This window comes from Rana temporaria, chromosome 4 (genome assembly GCF_905171775.1).
Source record: "Rana temporaria chromosome 4, aRanTem1.1, whole genome shotgun sequence".
In the NCBI taxonomy this organism is placed as follows: domain Eukaryota; kingdom Metazoa; phylum Chordata; class Amphibia; order Anura; family Ranidae; genus Rana; species Rana temporaria.
In genome coordinates this window covers 41735566-41752586 of record NC_053492.1, presented here as the reverse complement: position 1 = coordinate 41752586, position 17021 = coordinate 41735566, and the positions used below count along the sequence as shown (strand labels likewise).

Sequence of the window (17021 nt, the reverse complement as noted above, 5' to 3'; positions counted from 1 at the left end):
TCCATTCCACACTTACTTTTCTGTTTAACGTATGTATAAAAGGTGGAGATAAAACTGGCTCCTCCAACCTTTCTGATAAACAGCCAAAAATACAAAGACCATCATCCACTTACGTTTTACCAAAATTGGCCACTTTTCAAGAGTTCCTCTGGATACTCTCCATTGCCTCCAGTTCTGAGCCATAGTTGAGGCAAAGGATCTATGAGAGGTAGAGGCACCGGTTGGCTTCTGAAAGAAAAGCAGCTGAAAGGTTCCTATGTTCAGATTTAGCCCTTAGTCAAAGCTCAGACCTGAAAGTATACTTTAAGTATTCTGTGGTGGAACTCGAAATAAGACCAGTCTTGGTAAAACTTAAAAAGTAGTTGAAGGGCCTTACTTTTATTTTTAAACTACCCATTTTATGCATTAAGATAAAAAGCCTTCTGTGTGTAGCAGGTCCCCTTAGCCCCCCTAATACTTACCTGAGCCTGATCTTTCTCTAGCGATGTGCATGAGTGCCTCTGCCGTCCCGGATTCTCCTGCCTGATTGGCTGAGACACAGCAGCCACGGTGCCATTGGCTCCCGCTGCTATCATTCAAAGTCAGTTAACCAATCAGGGGAGAGAGGGGCGTGGCCAAACCACAGCTCTGTGTCTGACACACAGAGCTGCAGCTCGGCTCAGGTGCCCCCATAGCAAGCTGATTGCTATGGGGGCACTCACAGGAGGGAGGGGCCAAGAGAGCCGCTGAGGGACCCGAGAAAAGGAGGATCCCGGCTGTTCTATGCAAAGCGATTGCACAGAGCAGGTAAGTATAACATGTTTATTATTTCTAAAGATAACAAAAAGGAGACTTTACAATCACTTTAAATAATGGTGTCAGCTTTCCCATTGTTGGTGCCCTCCTAATAAGGTTGCTAGGCAAATTTAGTATTTGGCTCCTGCTACTAGAGGAGCAGTAATTGTTTGGTCTGGTCTGTTCAGGGCTTTACAGGCTGCAAATTTGAATGCTCCACCCTGCCTCTAAAAGAAGTTTCTAGAGCTTAGGAGGGAGAATTCAAACGACCATCCTGAATATTGAGCAGGGCCTAGCCAATCCCTGGGGGTGTCTTGGATGCTGTTAAATAGTCTGGAGCTCTGATAAGGTTGTCTTTTTACCTCCTGATGGTATGGATCAGTGAGCCGAAAAGAGGGGGCTACATGCCTTTGAAACTGGATGATGGGTTACTTTACAAGAGGCTGAACTTATGCACCCATCTTGTTCCAGGATTCTGTGAGTAGAACCTCCTTCCTAGTTGTACCTGTGCTAAGGCTACTTCATGGTCCCCAGCCGTTAACATATCTAACTGTACCTGTGTTAACCCTACTTCATGGTCCCCAGTAATGAACCTATATAGCTGTACCTGTGCTAAAGGCACTTCATGGTCCCGGCCATGAACATATCTAGCTATACCTGTGCTAAGGCTACTTCATGGTCCCCAGGTTTGAACATATCTAACTGTACCTGTGCTAAAGATAGTTCATATTCCCCAGCCATCAACATAGCTTACTGTACCTGTGCTAACACTACTTCATGGTCCCCAGCCATTAACCCCCCTGGCGGTATTCCCGAGTCTGACTCGGGGTGAGATTTTTGGGCTACGATCGGTAACCCCGAGTCAGACTTAGGCTCGCCTCGCTGAATCCACAGGCATGGTTTACTTACCTTGTCCCTGGATCCAGCGATGCCACCGCTCTGTGTGATCGAGCGGGACCTCGCTCGATTCACACAGTGCCTCTGTGTGCCGCCGATCTCTGTTCCCTGCGACGTAACGATGCACGGGAGCGGAGAACGGCGCCAAATTCAAAAAGGTAAACAAACACAATACATACAGTATAGATTATAGATTACAGTACTGTATGTACAAAATACACACCCCCTTGTCCCTAGTGGTCTGCCCAGTGCCCTACATGTACTTTTATATAATAAAAACTGTTCTTTCTGCCTGCAAACTGTAGATTGTCCATAGCAACCAAAAGTGTCCCTTTATGTCAAAAATGGTTTTAGAGCAGCTAGAAAACAGCGATAATAAATTATAATAACTTGCAGAATTGTGCGATAGCGATTTGTGGGGAAATTCGTCATAAAAAAATAAAAGTAATAACAGCGAGAATTCTGCAACTGAGCAAATTTCAGTGATTTTGAGTTGATTACATTATTGAATAATTTTTATTATAATTATATTATTACTTGTTATAATTATTTATTATATTATAATTTATAATTTTGTTTTAAAAAAAAATTCATACCCGGGATGCCTACTAGACTCTTGTTTGGACATATTTAAATGAGTTATTCCTAAGAATTACAGGCCTACAGTATAAAATGCCAAATTTCCTTGCAAATAATGGTACCGCTTTCAGCATCTTTTTTCTGAAATAATCATACCGCTAGGGAGGTTAACCGATATATCTGTATCTATGCTAAAGCTACTTCATGGTCCCCAGCCATGAACTTTTAGAGCTTTACCTATGCTAAAGCTAGTTCATGGTCCCCATCCGTGAACCTATGGACTGTCCCAGTCTAGCTATACCTGTTCTGCAAAACTATATTATGGTTTCCACCTGTGAGTGAAAGACTGTGTTGCTTCTGTTACTGAGACTGAAGTGTCCCCTTCAGAACTGTGCTACAAGAGTTTTGGCGTATCTCACATCATTCCTAATCCCTTCCCAAGTTTCTACAAGCAATAAAATAAAAAAAAGACAAATCTCTAGACTGTTCAATGAGCTGTAGTGAAATTTGTTTTTAGGTTTAGATACATGTTACATTTCGGAACTGACACACCTGTTCTATTTTTTGCACAGCATTTACTTCAGGTGTAATTGATGCCATCAATTTCCCATAAAAATTCCCCGTAACATGTAACTGAATGTGTTTTATCCATCACGTTATCTGCCGCGTGGAAATAATTCTTATTCTCTGCTTTCCGTCAGCCTTTGTGTGATGTCAGACTTGGCCGCAGTTCATCCCACCGGCGGTGGAACAGAATGAAGAGTGACTTATACAACTTGTGAAGTCCATTTCTGAGTCACTCAGAGGGGTTTATTGCTGTGTGGCTCAACTGCTCTGTTTTCTTTAGAAACTTCCCAGCTCCTTGTTATTCACTCTTTTCGATGTACAAAGCTAAAGTCTGGTTCCCGCATGTAGTAAAGTAGGAAAGTTTTGCAAAACATCATAAAGATGTCTATTTTTATAAGCCATTATGTTCAACTCAATAAGATAAACATAGAAGAAAGGGAAAAAAAGCCATGCCGGAAGTTGGAAAAGAAATTGAACATCCAAAAACAAACAAGAAAAAAAATATATAGTTATAAAAAAATAAAGATTAAAGCCTGTCTCGTTGGCTTTTATCCAGAGGTGCCTCCAACCCCCACCACCCAGCCAATGCTACTGAGAACCTGTGTGTGGGAATTGATTGGGAGGCTTCATTACTCCCTATGTGGCTTTTACCTTCAAGTGATTTTTTAAAATCAAATTTGAGTTTATTTAACCACTTGAGAGCCACGCTGTAGACGAAAGATGTCTACAGCGTGGCTCTCAACTGCTGGGTGGACGTCCCTGGACGTCTTCCTGTTTACATTCCCCCCCCGCACGCCACCGGAGGGCGTGCGGCGGGGAAAAGCTGTGCCCGCCGTGTCACGTGGTTCCGATGCGCATGCCTGGCGGGCCGATATGTCCGCCACATATTCGCGATCTGCAGTTACAGAGGCAGGACATGGAGCTCTGTGTGTAAACACAGAGCTCCACGTCCTATCAGGGAGAGAGGAGACCGATGCTGTGTACCTTAGGGACACAGATCGGTCACCTCCCCCAGTCAGTCCCTTCCCCCCACAGTAAGAATCACTCCCAGGGAACACAGTTAACCCCTTGATCGCAACCTAGTGTTAACCCCTTCCCTGCCAGTCACATTTTTACAGTTATCAGTGCATCTTTATAGCACTGTTCACTGTATAAATGTGAATGGTCCCAAAATAGTGTCAAAAGTGTCTGATGTGTCCGCCGCAATATCGAAGGCCTGACAAAAATCGCAGATCACCGCCATTACTAGTAAAAAAAATAGTAATAATAAAAATGTCATAAATCTATCCCCTATTTTGTAGGCGTTATAACTTTTGCACAAACCAATCAATATACTGTACGCTTATTGCGGTTTTTTTACCAAAAATATGTAGAACAATATGTATCGGCCTAAACTGAGAAAAAAACATATATTTTTTTTAAAAAAATGGGATATTATAGCAAAAAGTAAAAAAACATATTTTTTTTTAATTTTCTGTCTTTTTTTGTTTATAGCGCAAAAAATAAAAACAGCAGAGGTGATCAAATACCACCAAAAGAAAGCTCTATTTGTGGGAAAAAAATTATAAAAATATCATTTGGGTACAGTGTTGTATGACCACGCAAATGTCATTCAAAGTGCGTCAGCGCTGAAAGCTGAAAATTGGTCTGGGCAGGAAGGGAGTTTAAGTGCCCAGTAAGGAAGTGGTTAAAGCAAAACTATACTCACCTCCAGAGCTGCAGTGCCCTGAAGCTCTCCTACCTGATATTATTGGCCGGTCCGAGACGATGTCACTCCCGCGCATGTACAGGAGTTCATTCATCTTGGCAAGTGCCAAAATTGTACATGCGCATGTCTCTTTGCATTAAGAAACATGTCTGTTAACATTAACATCTGTTAACATTTATTTTAATTACAGTTCCACTTTAACCCCTTATAAACTCCTAGTTTACGCTAATCAGCCCTAATTAAGTCCTAATTAAGTCCTTCATCCCCAAAGCTATAATTAAGTTAATATGTAAACTCACTTTTTTTTGTTTTCTTCAATTTGTTTATAAATTGACAATGTTATCTTAAAAAAGAGCAACAATTAAAAATTAAATAAAAAAAATCTGCTATTTAATTTGTATAAAACAGGGGTATTGAATTAAAATTCAAGGAGGTCCAGTCACTATTTTTTTTTCTTCCGGTCGAGGTCCAAATCTCAAGTCTCACATCAGGTGTGCCCATCAGCGTGCCCTTTAGATTAGGTTGGCCCATCAGAGTTCCCCTTTACATCAATTGTCCTCATCAGAGTTCCCCTTTACATCATGTGTCCTCATCACAGTGCCACGTTACAACAGGCATATCCGTCAGCGCGCCCCCTTACACCAGATGTGCCCATCAGAGTGTCCCTTAACATAAAATATGCCCATCAGTGTGATCCTTAACATAAAATAAGGGGCATGCTGATGGGCACATTTTATGTTAAGCGGCACTCTGATGGGAACATTTTATGTTAATGGGTACAACAAAATGTGCCCCTTAACATAAAATGTGCGACTCCAGCGTGCCCCTTAACAGAAAGTGTGCCCCTGTAAATATCACACCCCATATACCTTGAGGGCAGAAGCTGGCAAAGGGAGCAAGCTTCAGGGTTTGGGAGCTGTGAGATACCATATCCCACTGCCGGCAGTAAGGGAGAGTCAGGAGGACCCACAAGATAGTGAGCAGTTGGAGGCGGGGTGTGCATGTGACATCATGCCTCAACTTGCGGCCCGGCAGGGAATAGGAGGCATGTGTGGGAATTAATTGGGAGATAATTTTTGTTAAGGAGTACTCTGATGGACACAACAAAATGTGCCCTTCAATGTGCCCCTTAACATAAAATGTGCCCATCAGTGTGCCCCTTAACAGAAATGTTTTCCCTCTAAATATCACGCTCCACATACCTTGAGGGCAGAAGCTGGCAAAGGTAGCAAGCTGCAGGGGTTGGAAAGCTGTGAGATACCATATCTTGCGGCCAGTGAGAGCCGGGACCCACAAGATAGTAAGCAGAAGGGAGCGGGGCACGCATGTGACGTCATTGGTTGCTGGGCAGCCAGTGGTCCCAGCAACCAAATACTGCTGAGTGGCAGCGATGTGGCACCACACTGGCAGGTCCGGACAGGAGTGTGTTCAAACCCGGGGGACACCATTTATTGACGCTGGTATATAATTTTACAATGCTTTGCAGCAAAATTATGTGTGTAATACAATCACATTTTAAAAGGAGACAGAGAGAAGATCCTCAGACATGGATGGATCAAGATGTTGGGCCTTGTGACACAAAGGGGGAGAGCCTGGATCTAACACCAAGATGGGAACCAAGCTGGCAGCTCTAAACAAACCATGTCTCATAGTCCTCCATTCCATCAAGCGTGGAAATGTAAAAATGACTCTGGTCCATAGGGGGTGTACAGGTGTGAGAGACTACATAAACATTTCCTCCATGATGTTGTATTATATTGCGGTGTGCGTGACAAGGGGTCATGTGTTCAGGTTGCAGAATGAGATTTTTATGTTCCATGCTGGAGGTTACAGTGCGCGGTATTGCTTTACATCTGTGCTATGTTTGTGGAATTCTTTACAGACATTCCGAATACATTCTTAAAAGTGGAATAATAAAATACACGCTGATAGTTTATATAGCATACATGTTACATCACCCCGTTAAACGCACATATTTGCAATCTGGCCGTTAATAGCTAAAATACCGGAAAGGCTAAAGTTCAGCTTAAATTGAACCTGTCAAGTGCTTTGAAAGTCAAAACATTTTTGCTCGGTTATTAAGTTGGATCGAGTAGGAAATCGTTACACCTCTGCCAAGTCATTTTGTTGTTGTTGTTTGTGTCTCACTGGGGAGATTGTTCTTCACTTCTGTTTCTAGACTCAATAGGAACTCCTGAAACAATCTTAAAGCCCTCCTCCACTAATTTACACTGCATGGGGTAATTGCTTGTTATGTCCAGGAGGGCCCAGAAAGGGAATAAATACTAACCTATTCCTGGTGCCAGCAATGTCCCTCCATATGACCGGTCCCCCACTGCAACCAACGCTGGTCAAAACCAAATCTCAAGTTAACAGAGCATAGAGTCTCAGGATGAAGATATTATGGACTTTAGGTTTGAACTTGCCCAACCTTGTAAGACCAATAGAAGAAGTACTCAAAAGCTACTAGAAAGCATTATATAATAATGATGATAATATTATTCCCCAGAAATGGCACAGTGGTGACAATTGATGGGCACAGTGGCGACAATTGATGGGCACAGTGGCGACAATTGATGGGCACAGTGGCGACAATTGATGGGCACAGTGGCTGCGTTTGATGGCATGGCACAGTGGTGACAATTGATGGGCACAGTGGCGATAAATGATGGCACAGTGGCTGCGTTTGATGGCATAGCACAGTGGCTGCATTTAATGGCATGGCACAGTGGTGACAATTGATGGGAACAGTGGCTGCATTTGATGTGCACAGTGGCTGCATTTGATGGGCACAGTGGCTGCATTTGATGGGCACAGTAGCTGCGTTTGATGGGCACAGTAGCTGCATTTGATGGGCACAGTGGCTGCGTTTGATGGGTACAGTAGCTGCGTTTGATGGGCACAGTAGCTGCGTTTGATGGGCACAGTAGCTGCGTTTGATGGGCACAGTGAGGCTGCAATTGTTTGTTTTTTTTTCATTTGTTTGCGCCCCCCCAACAATTTTGAGCACCAGATGCCACTATATAGGGGTTGCTTTGTAGTACACAGAAGATAGTTGGTAAAGCCAATTACATTATTGGAGAGTTCAGTGCTTAGGATGTTACAAGGACACTGGAATACTGGTAAAATCAACAGCTTTTCTGTAGTTGTCTTGGACAGAATGTATTTAGACTGAAAAAGAAAACGAATGCAGCCACATCTAGAATATATATGGTATATTACATTTTTTGTCCTTGGGTTTAGGTATAAAAAAAATAGACCCAAGATATCATTGTAGTTTCCTTTTAAGGTGAGGTGTTTCGAAAGCTGTAGAAGATTTTGGCTTGTTTACGGAGTATTGACATCTGCTTTATGTTGTGGAGAAAACAAGATGATCATTTTCACCTCTAACCTTACAACTCTTAACAGGTCCCATGAAAGTTCGGATTTTTATTATATCTACAGGGTGTTTAAATAACATCATCCTCCTAAACTTTAAAATCAAAGTTCACAAACTCCTTGAAAGTTGCACATAAAACAACGTAATCTTCTAATCTGTGTAAAATTATCTTCCACGAGGCTGTTTTACAGGAGCCTATACTGTCAAACCGAATTTTGTAGAAAAAACATTTCAATATATCTTACAAATTCAAAATCAGTTTTCACTATGTGTAGCATCATGCCTTATTGCTTACAGTTTTCATAAATTAATTATTGTTTGAAAATCAAAGTTTTCGAACCTGAAGATCCTGTTAATAACAGAACTTCCTGTTTTAGGGCTCATTTACACATGTGGTATGGGGAAAATGGGGGTGATAAAAAATTACCCCCTAACATGGTTCATCACTGGGAATTTTTTGTTTTATAAAATGCAACAGGTACAAATACTTTAGCTGCTGACTTTTAATATTAGTACATATGGATGAGCCAAACACCACCCCGGTACGGTTCGCACCAGAACATGCAAACCCTATTAAAGTCTATGGAACACGAACATGAACAATCAAAAGTGCTAATTTTAAAGGCTTATATGCATGGTATTGACATAAAAAGTGCATTGGGACTCGGATACTGCCCCAAGGGACATGTATCAATGCAAAAAAAAGTTTTTAAAACAACAGTTTTTCAGGAAATTTTAATAATGCTTAAAGTGAAACAATAAAAATGAAATATTTCTTTAAATATTTGGCCTGGGGGGGGGGGGGGGTCTTAGTCTGCCTGTAAAGTAGCGCATCTGTGCAATGTATAGAACAGTGCCGCAGCAAAATGAATTTTCTAAAGGAAAAGATTTAACTTAAACTTGCTCACGGCTGTAATGTACTCCCAGCAATATAGATGTAAAAATCTGCCAAAATGTAAAAAAAAAACGGGGTGGGGGTCCCCCCCAAAATTCCGTTTGACTCGAACATCGAGACCATCCCTATTAGGACACTTACCCGTCCAGGGATCCAGCGCTGTCCTCACTAGAGCTAGTCTTCGGGTCCCTGGTGCCTTTAGTGTGGGAAGTCTGCTGTGACAGCGTCACAGCCTTCTTCCTACTGCGCATGTGCGGGCCGCACTGCACTTTGTGAATGGTCCTGCAGCCTTCTGAGACATGTGATGTGTTCGTGAAAGCTGGGGGTAAAGGGGGGGTTCCATGGGAGTGGGTACTTGTCAAAACCAGATAGCAGACTCCCCCCCCACCCCAAAATGATATGCCAAATGTTGTAGGGGGTGGAGGAGGATTTTCCTTGGGATGCCTTGGTTCGTGGTGTGGTGGACAGCACCACCACCAAACGCAACCCATTTAAATGTATTCGTTTACCCATGGAACTACCATTAAAAAACCCCCACATGGCTTTAAAAAAAAAGGAGGCATTTATGAGGTGGAAGTTTCAGTCCCTGAATGTCTTGTGATCCTCGGCAGGTTGTTTTTCAGAGCGCAACACAGGCGGTGTAATGGCCTAAAAATAAATAAATAAAGGCCAGCAGCTACACATACTGCAGCTGCTGGCTTTTAATAAATGGACACTTACCTGTCCTGGAGTCCCTCGATGTCGGCACCGCAGCTGTCGGGTGCTGCCGCCACCATTGCGGGTACGGGAACCTGGCAGTGTAGCCTTTCAGCTTCACGCAAGGCCCTGCTCCTCTCTCCTATTGCCCTGGCAGCCAGGAGAGGAGGAGGGAGCTCTGCGGTGACGTCACGGGCCGCGGCCCAGACTCCTGGAAGTAGGAAAGTAACTGTAAAAGACAGGTATCCTGTCCCCCCCTTCCCCCCGAAAGGTGCCAATTGTGGCACCGGAGTGGGGGAGAAATCTGATGAGCGGAAGTTCCACTTTAGGGTGTAACTCTGCTTTAAGTGCCTTGAAAAAAGTATTAATACCCCTTTAAATTTTCCCCGTTTCGTTTTTTTGGGGGGATTTTATGTGATAGACCAACACAAATTGGCACATAATTGTGAACTGAAAGAAAAATGATAAATAGTTTTCAATTATTTTTCCAAATAAATATGTGAAAAGTGTGGCGTGAATTTGTATTCAGCTCCCATTACTATGATACACCTAATATCTAGTGGAACCAATTGCCAACCTATACACTAGTAGCTTTTCAAACCAACGCTCGTACGAATTCTAATGTGAAAACTCTTTCCACATCCGACGACTAAACAATAAATGGACTTTCCTAAACGAAAACCACATACACTGTTACTACCGTAATTCATTCATTAAAAAAAATTCCACCCTGCTCCTTCTAATTTTCCATCACTTTGGTGGAAAACGAAAATTGATTTGACTACACTAATGGTTATAAAATCAAACAATTGTTCTTACATCTAAAAATGTCAAATGAAACTCTACTAGTGTATAGTTAACATTAGGCTGACAACACTAAGGCCCCGTACACACGACCGGATCGATCCGCTGAAACTGGTCCGCCGGACCAGTTTCAGCGGATCGTGTGTAGGCCCGAGCGGACAATCTGGTCGTGTGTAGGCCCGAGCGGACAATTGTCCCGCGGATCGGACAGTTTCCAGCGGTCCGACCGACCGCCATTCCTTGCATGCGTCGTACTGATTCGACGCATGCGTGTAAGCATTGAACTTCCAGGGCCGCGCACGTCACCGCGTCATCGTCGCGGCGACGGCGCGGATTTCTGTCTGATGGTGTGTACAACCATCAGACAGAAATCTCCGGGCGGACATGTCCGCTGAAAACGGTCCGGTGGACCGTTTTCAGCGGATTATCCGCCCGTGTGTACGGGGCCTTAAGCCTCGTACACACGACCAAGAAACTCGACAGAATCCATCAAGAAACTTGGTGGCAGAGCTTTTTTGCCGAGGAAAACAGTCGTGTGTACGTTTTTCATCGAGGAAACTGTCAAGGAACTCGACGAGAAAAAAAAAGAACAAATTCTCTTTTTCCTCGTCAGGAGTCTCAATTTCCTTGTCGTGTTTCTCGTCGGGCTGGTTTTCGACGATAAACTCGAGCGTGTGTATACTAAGAAACCCGCGCATGCTCAGAATAAAGTATGAGACGGGAGTAAAAGTAGCGTTTGTAATGGAGATAACACATTTGTCACGCTGTAACAGACTGAAAAGTGCAAATCGTCTCCGACCAAACTTTTACTTAACACGCAGTAACATGAGATTAGCAAAAGCAGCCCCAAGGGTTGTGCCAGTGGAATCGAACTTCCCCTGCCGTTGTATGTGTTGTACGTCACCGTGTTTGAGAACGAGGAGATTTGGTCTTGACAGTGTGTACGCAAAGCAAGCTTGTCGAGTTCCTTGGCAAGCCTAACAAGGAACTCGTCGAGAAAAACGATGTGTCTCGCCCGACGAGTTTCTCGGTCGTATGTACGAGGCCTTAGCCACTGCCTCTCTGCCGCACATGCTCCTCAGTTGGCCTATTTCATAGACTTGATAGGCAGCCTGATGGGTAATATGAAAAACAGATGTTGGATTTACATAAAATTTAAACACCAAGTGTGCTGCCAAAACTGCTAAACTGACAGTAAGACTGTAATTCAAATTGCAGCAATTTGATTATATAATATAAAAATCATTGGATGAATCATACTGGCTCACTAGTATCAGGGCTAGTCATCCAAAAGCTGGCCAGGACACAGGGGAAGATTTGGGGTAATTTACACCTCATAGAGCCAGAAAAGGTGAAGGGAGGAAAACTGGACCTACAACAGTAGACTTCCTAAATTGGGTAGCAAAAACATACTTTTATTGTCACGGTCTTTGGAGTGCCTTCTATTAAGGCTGAGATGTTTTATTTGTCTCACAGAACTCAAGCACTTCAATATCGGGCACTTTCCCCCCTTCCTGCCCAGGGCAATTTTCAGCTTTCAGCACGGTCACATTTTGAATGACAATTGCGATGCCACACTGTACCCAAACTATGGGGCAGATCCTCAAAGAAATTTCAAATTTTGTGCGTCGTATCTTTGTTTTGGTATCCACAAAACAAGATACGACGGCATCTGTGTTAGATCCGACAGGCGTACGTCTTTGTACGCTGTCGGATCTTAGATGCAATTTTTTGGCGTCCGCTAGGTGGCGTTCCCGTCGTAATCCGCGGTGAGTATGCAAATTAGCTATTTCCGATGATCCACGAACGTACGACCGGCCGTCGCATTTTTTTACGTGGTTTCCGTTCGGCTTTTTCCGGCGCATAGTTAAAGCTGCTATATGGTGGCGTACTCAATGTTAAGTATGGCTGTCGTTCCAGCGTCTAATTTTGAAAATTTTACGTTGTTTGCGTAAGTCGTCCGTGAATGGGACTGGACGCCATTTACGTTCATGTTGAAAACAATGACGTCCTTGCGACGTCATTTGGAGCAATGCACCCTGGGAGTTTTGACGGACGGGGCATGCGCAGTTCGTTCGGTTTGGGGACTCGCTTCATTTAAATGAAACACGCCCCCTACCCGCCCAATTTTAATTCCCCGCCCTTACGCCGCGAGAGATACACTACGCCGCCGTAACTTACGGCGCAAATTCGTTGAGGATTCAAACCAAAGCCAAGTAAGTTACAGCGGCGTAGCGTATCGTACATCTGCGCCGGGCGCAGCGTATGTATGTGGATCTGCCCCTATATTTTTATAATTTTCTTCCCACAAATAGAGCTTTCTTTTGGTGTTATTTGATCACCATTGTTTTTTTTTGATAAACAAACTTAAAAATACCTACATTTTTGAAAATGTTTCTGTTATAAAATGTTGTTTTATCCTTCACTGACGGGCACTGATGAGGCAGCACTGATGGGCACTGATGAGGAGGCCCTAATATGTAGAATTGATGGCCACTGATATGCAGCACTGATGGGTACTGATAGGTGGCACTGATAGGCACTAATATGCAGCACTGATGGGCAATAATAGGCGGCACTGATAGGGGACACTGATGGGTAGCACTGATGGGCACCAATAGATGGCACTGATGGGCAGCACTGACGAGGAGGTACTGACAGTCATTATGGATGGGCACCGATTGGCATCTGTGAAGGGCACTGACAGGCGTTACTGATGGGCATTGATTGGCACTTTGATGGGCACTGATTGTCATTTTGGTGGGCATCGATTGGGATTTTGGTGGGCACTGATTGACAGTGTGGTGCTGCACTTATAATCGCAGATTGGCTCTCCCTGTTAGAACGATTACCGGAACTTCCTGGTTACCGCTGTGATCAGCTGTGATTGGTCACAGCTGATCACATGGTAAAGAGCCTATGTCATAGGCTCTTTACCATGATCGGAGATACAGTGTGTCAGAGTGACACACCGCACCACTGATCGCACTACTCGCCACTCTGCATACACATAAGTGGCTTATCCTGCAGGACTTCATATGACGCTCATATAGGATAACGAAGCCACATTGCGGACGTCAATCTGCAATGGGGTAGGCGGGAAGTGATTACAGTGGTTGTAAAGGCTCAAGTTTTGTTACCTTCATGCATTCTATGTATGAAGGTAAAAACCTTCTGTGTGCAGCAGCACCCCCAGCTCCCCTAAAATTTACCTGAGCCCCTTCTTGATCCAGCGTTGTGCACGGAAGCCTGATCTCTTCCAGGTTCCTCCCTCTTCATTGGCTGAGACAGCAGCGGTAGCCATTAGCTCCCACTCATTTCAATCACAGCGAGTAAGCCAATGAGGAGAGAATGGGGTCAGGGCCAAGCCCTGTTCCTTTGAGACATCATCAGCCAGGAATAAGCTGGGTAGGTGACTCTACCCCTTAGCTATTTAAGAACTGTCAGGCGGCAGATCAGGCAGACAGCGGGAGCTTTTCGATGAGACCAGAGGTTTTTTCTTTTTTCAGGTCCGGCGGTGTGGCGAGTGTCTTGATTGATGATGGAACTACACCAGGGGAAATTTTTATATAATAAAGGAATAGTCAAAAACTTGTGTTGTGTCTTTACCTATTTTTTACACATGTTGGATGAATGAGTGAAGGTACAATGTACTCTATACTCATTCACATGGGGGGAGGCCAGATTCTGATAAGCCCTCCACCCGCAGAACCCCACAACCACCGGCCAGGGTTGTGGGGAAGAGGCCCTTGTCCCCATCAAGGTGTCTGCCCCAAAGCACTTCCCCCCATGCTTGTCCACTTGCTTGTCCCCTCTCTCCTGACCTGTAACACTGCATGCTTGGATAAGGGTCTGGTATAGATTTTTTTTGGGGGGGTGCATGAAGTTTTTTTTTTGTTTTAATTTTGGCATGGGGTTTCTCTTAAAATCCATACCAGACCTGAAAGCCCTAGTACGCATTTTTTTTTTTTTTTTTCAGAGCTTACTTCATAATTTTTTTGCAATATTTACTGGCACAATTTTCATTTTTCGTTAAATACAGCATAATCCTTTTTTGTGAAGTTGGACATTTTTTTACCTTATGCAATAATTTATGCAAATTAGTCAGGTGACAGTGTTTTTGTATGCAGTAATTGACCTCATTATGTACAAAACTAATCATTTAAATCGATTAATTCTTCTCTCTAAAGGCAATCTGATGCTTCATTCTTTTCTCTGGGGAGCCATACAATATACAGGACTGCACACTATTTACATATTTACTGTACTTTATACTGTACCTCCGAATATGTTCCTGTATTTCTATTGTAATGTTGATTATACCCTGACATAATAAAGTTTTCTATTGCATGGCAGTATCCACCATTGGGACGCAAGCAGGGTTAGAATCATGCATATGGATCACGTTTACTATTATTTCCAAAGGAAAATCTGAATTAAATGCTAATTTCCTGGAATGCAACCGTAACATAAATTACACAACTCCCATATAATCTTTTTGGTTATGGTAAGGTGAGTCAAAAGGAACCAGAAAGCCCTCAGCTAAAGTACTGTGAAATACAGCAGGGCCTTTGTAAAACTGAAATGTTATTTCATTAACCACTTAACCCCCGGACCATATTGCTGGTCAAAGACCAGAGCAATTTTTACGATTCGGCACTGCGTCACTTTAACTGACAATTTCGCGGTCGTGCGACGTGGCTCCCAAACAAAATTGGCGACCTTTTTTTCCCACAAATAGAGCTTTGTTGGTGGTATTTTATCACCTCTGCGGTTTTTAGTTTTTGCGCTATAAACAAAAATAGAGCGACAATTTTGAAAAAAATGAATATTTTTTACTTTTTGCTATAATAAATATCCCCCAAAAATATATAAAAACACATTTTTTTCCTCGGTTTAGGCCGATACATATTCTTCTACATATTTTTCGTAAAAAAAATCGCAATAAACGTTTATTTATTGGTTTGTGAAAAAGTTATAGCGTTTACAAAATAGGGGGTAGTTTTATGGCATTTTTATTAATATTTTTTTTTTACTAGGAATGGCGGCGATCAGCGATTTTTTTTCGGTACTGCGACATTATGGCGGACACTTTGGACACTTTTTTGGGACCATTGGCTTTTTTATAGCGATCAGTGCTATACAAATGCATTGGATTACTATAAAAATGCCACTGGCAGGAAAGGGGTTAACACTAGGGGGCGGAGAAGGGGTTAAGTATGTTCCCTGGGTGTGTTCTAACCGTAGGGGGGGTGGCCTCACTAGGGGAAATGACTGATCGCTGTTAATACATTGTATGAACAGACGGTCAGGCATTTCTCCCCTGACAGGACCTAGTGGCCGCTTAAAGAGCCAACGTTATTGTACGGGCTCTCGAGCAGGGGAGCCGACCTGCCGCCGTAGAACTGTGGCGGCTGGTCGGCAAGTAGTTAATTACAGTTCTTAGATCTTAGGAGCCCAGTTATTATTAGTCAAGGCAGCAGCATTTTGTTTTTGTTCTTTGAAAAAGAGATCAATGCATGGTAGAGGACAAGGAAGAACAAATGGAAACTCAACACTTGTATATTAAAACAACTACAGTTGAAACACATAAAGGGATTATGATAAGCAGGCAGCAGCTCCTTACACATCCCCGCCTGGGATGTGTCTCCAGACCTTTGTCTACGTGCCATGACCCAACACAATTAAACACAGCAACAAGAGGGAGGGGGAGGATGGGGGAGAGGGGATGTAGCATTACATTACATTCTGTAATTTTATCCCCAAATCTCGTAGCCCCACGCTTTGGGAATACCACCATCTTGTATATGCTTTTATCAGCTAAAAGTACATTGTTTGTGAAATAAAAGTATATATTTAACCCAGCCGGGCCAATAGGTTTAGGTAGCCGGAAACGACTCCACAAGCCCAGCCACAGATACCGCTTTCACCCGGTTCTGATGAACTGGCGACCACATACACAAATGTCTGGAGGTGGCATCTTCTCCAGGTGGTGGGAGACGGCAAATAGCCCTCCGAGTCTCCCATTCTCTGCTGGGCCATAGTCTGTGGGTAGGAGGCCAGCCCACATCCCCTTCCAAAACACACAGTGACAGTTCTGTCACAGCATGGAACCGAGTTGAACCAAGAGGATTGGGTAGAGACAAATAGGTAGATTCACAAAGAGTTATGTTTAAGTGTATTCTCTAACAGAGATACACTTAACCTTGCGCCGTCCTATCTTAGATTGCAATGTTTTGGCTGACCGCTAGGTGGCGCTTCCATTGCGGCCGGCCTAGATTATGTAAATGAGCTTGTACGCCGATTCCCGAACGAACGCGAGCCCGCCGCAGTCGATTAACGTTGTTTCTGTACGCGATAGGCCGCCTAAAGTTATTCCACCTATGAGGTGGAATAACAATGTTAAGTATGACCGCCGTTCCCGCCGCGAGGTTCGAATTTTTTACGTCGTTTGCGCAAGTCGTCCGCGAATCGGGATTTACGTCGTTTACGTCCGCAACAAAATCAATAGGCCCGTACGGCCTACTTAGCCGCAATGCGCACTGGGAAATGTAGTGGCCCGGCGTATGCGCAGTGACAAAAAACGTCAAAAAACGTGAGGTCAAGCCTCATTTCCATACAACACGCCCCCCTCCAAGTCATTTGAATTAGGCATGCTTACGCCCGCTCGTTTTAGGCTACGCCGCCGAAAATTACCAGGTAAGTGGTTTGAGAATCACTAC

General features: G+C 43.6%; 1 protein-coding gene across 2 annotated transcripts in view; it reads right to left on the bottom strand.

Annotated features, from left to right (window-relative positions):
• Positions 1-17021, bottom strand: part of SCARA3 (scavenger receptor class A member 3) — a 67078-nt gene that overhangs the window by 1041 nt on the left and 49016 nt on the right. The window lies entirely within an intron of this gene.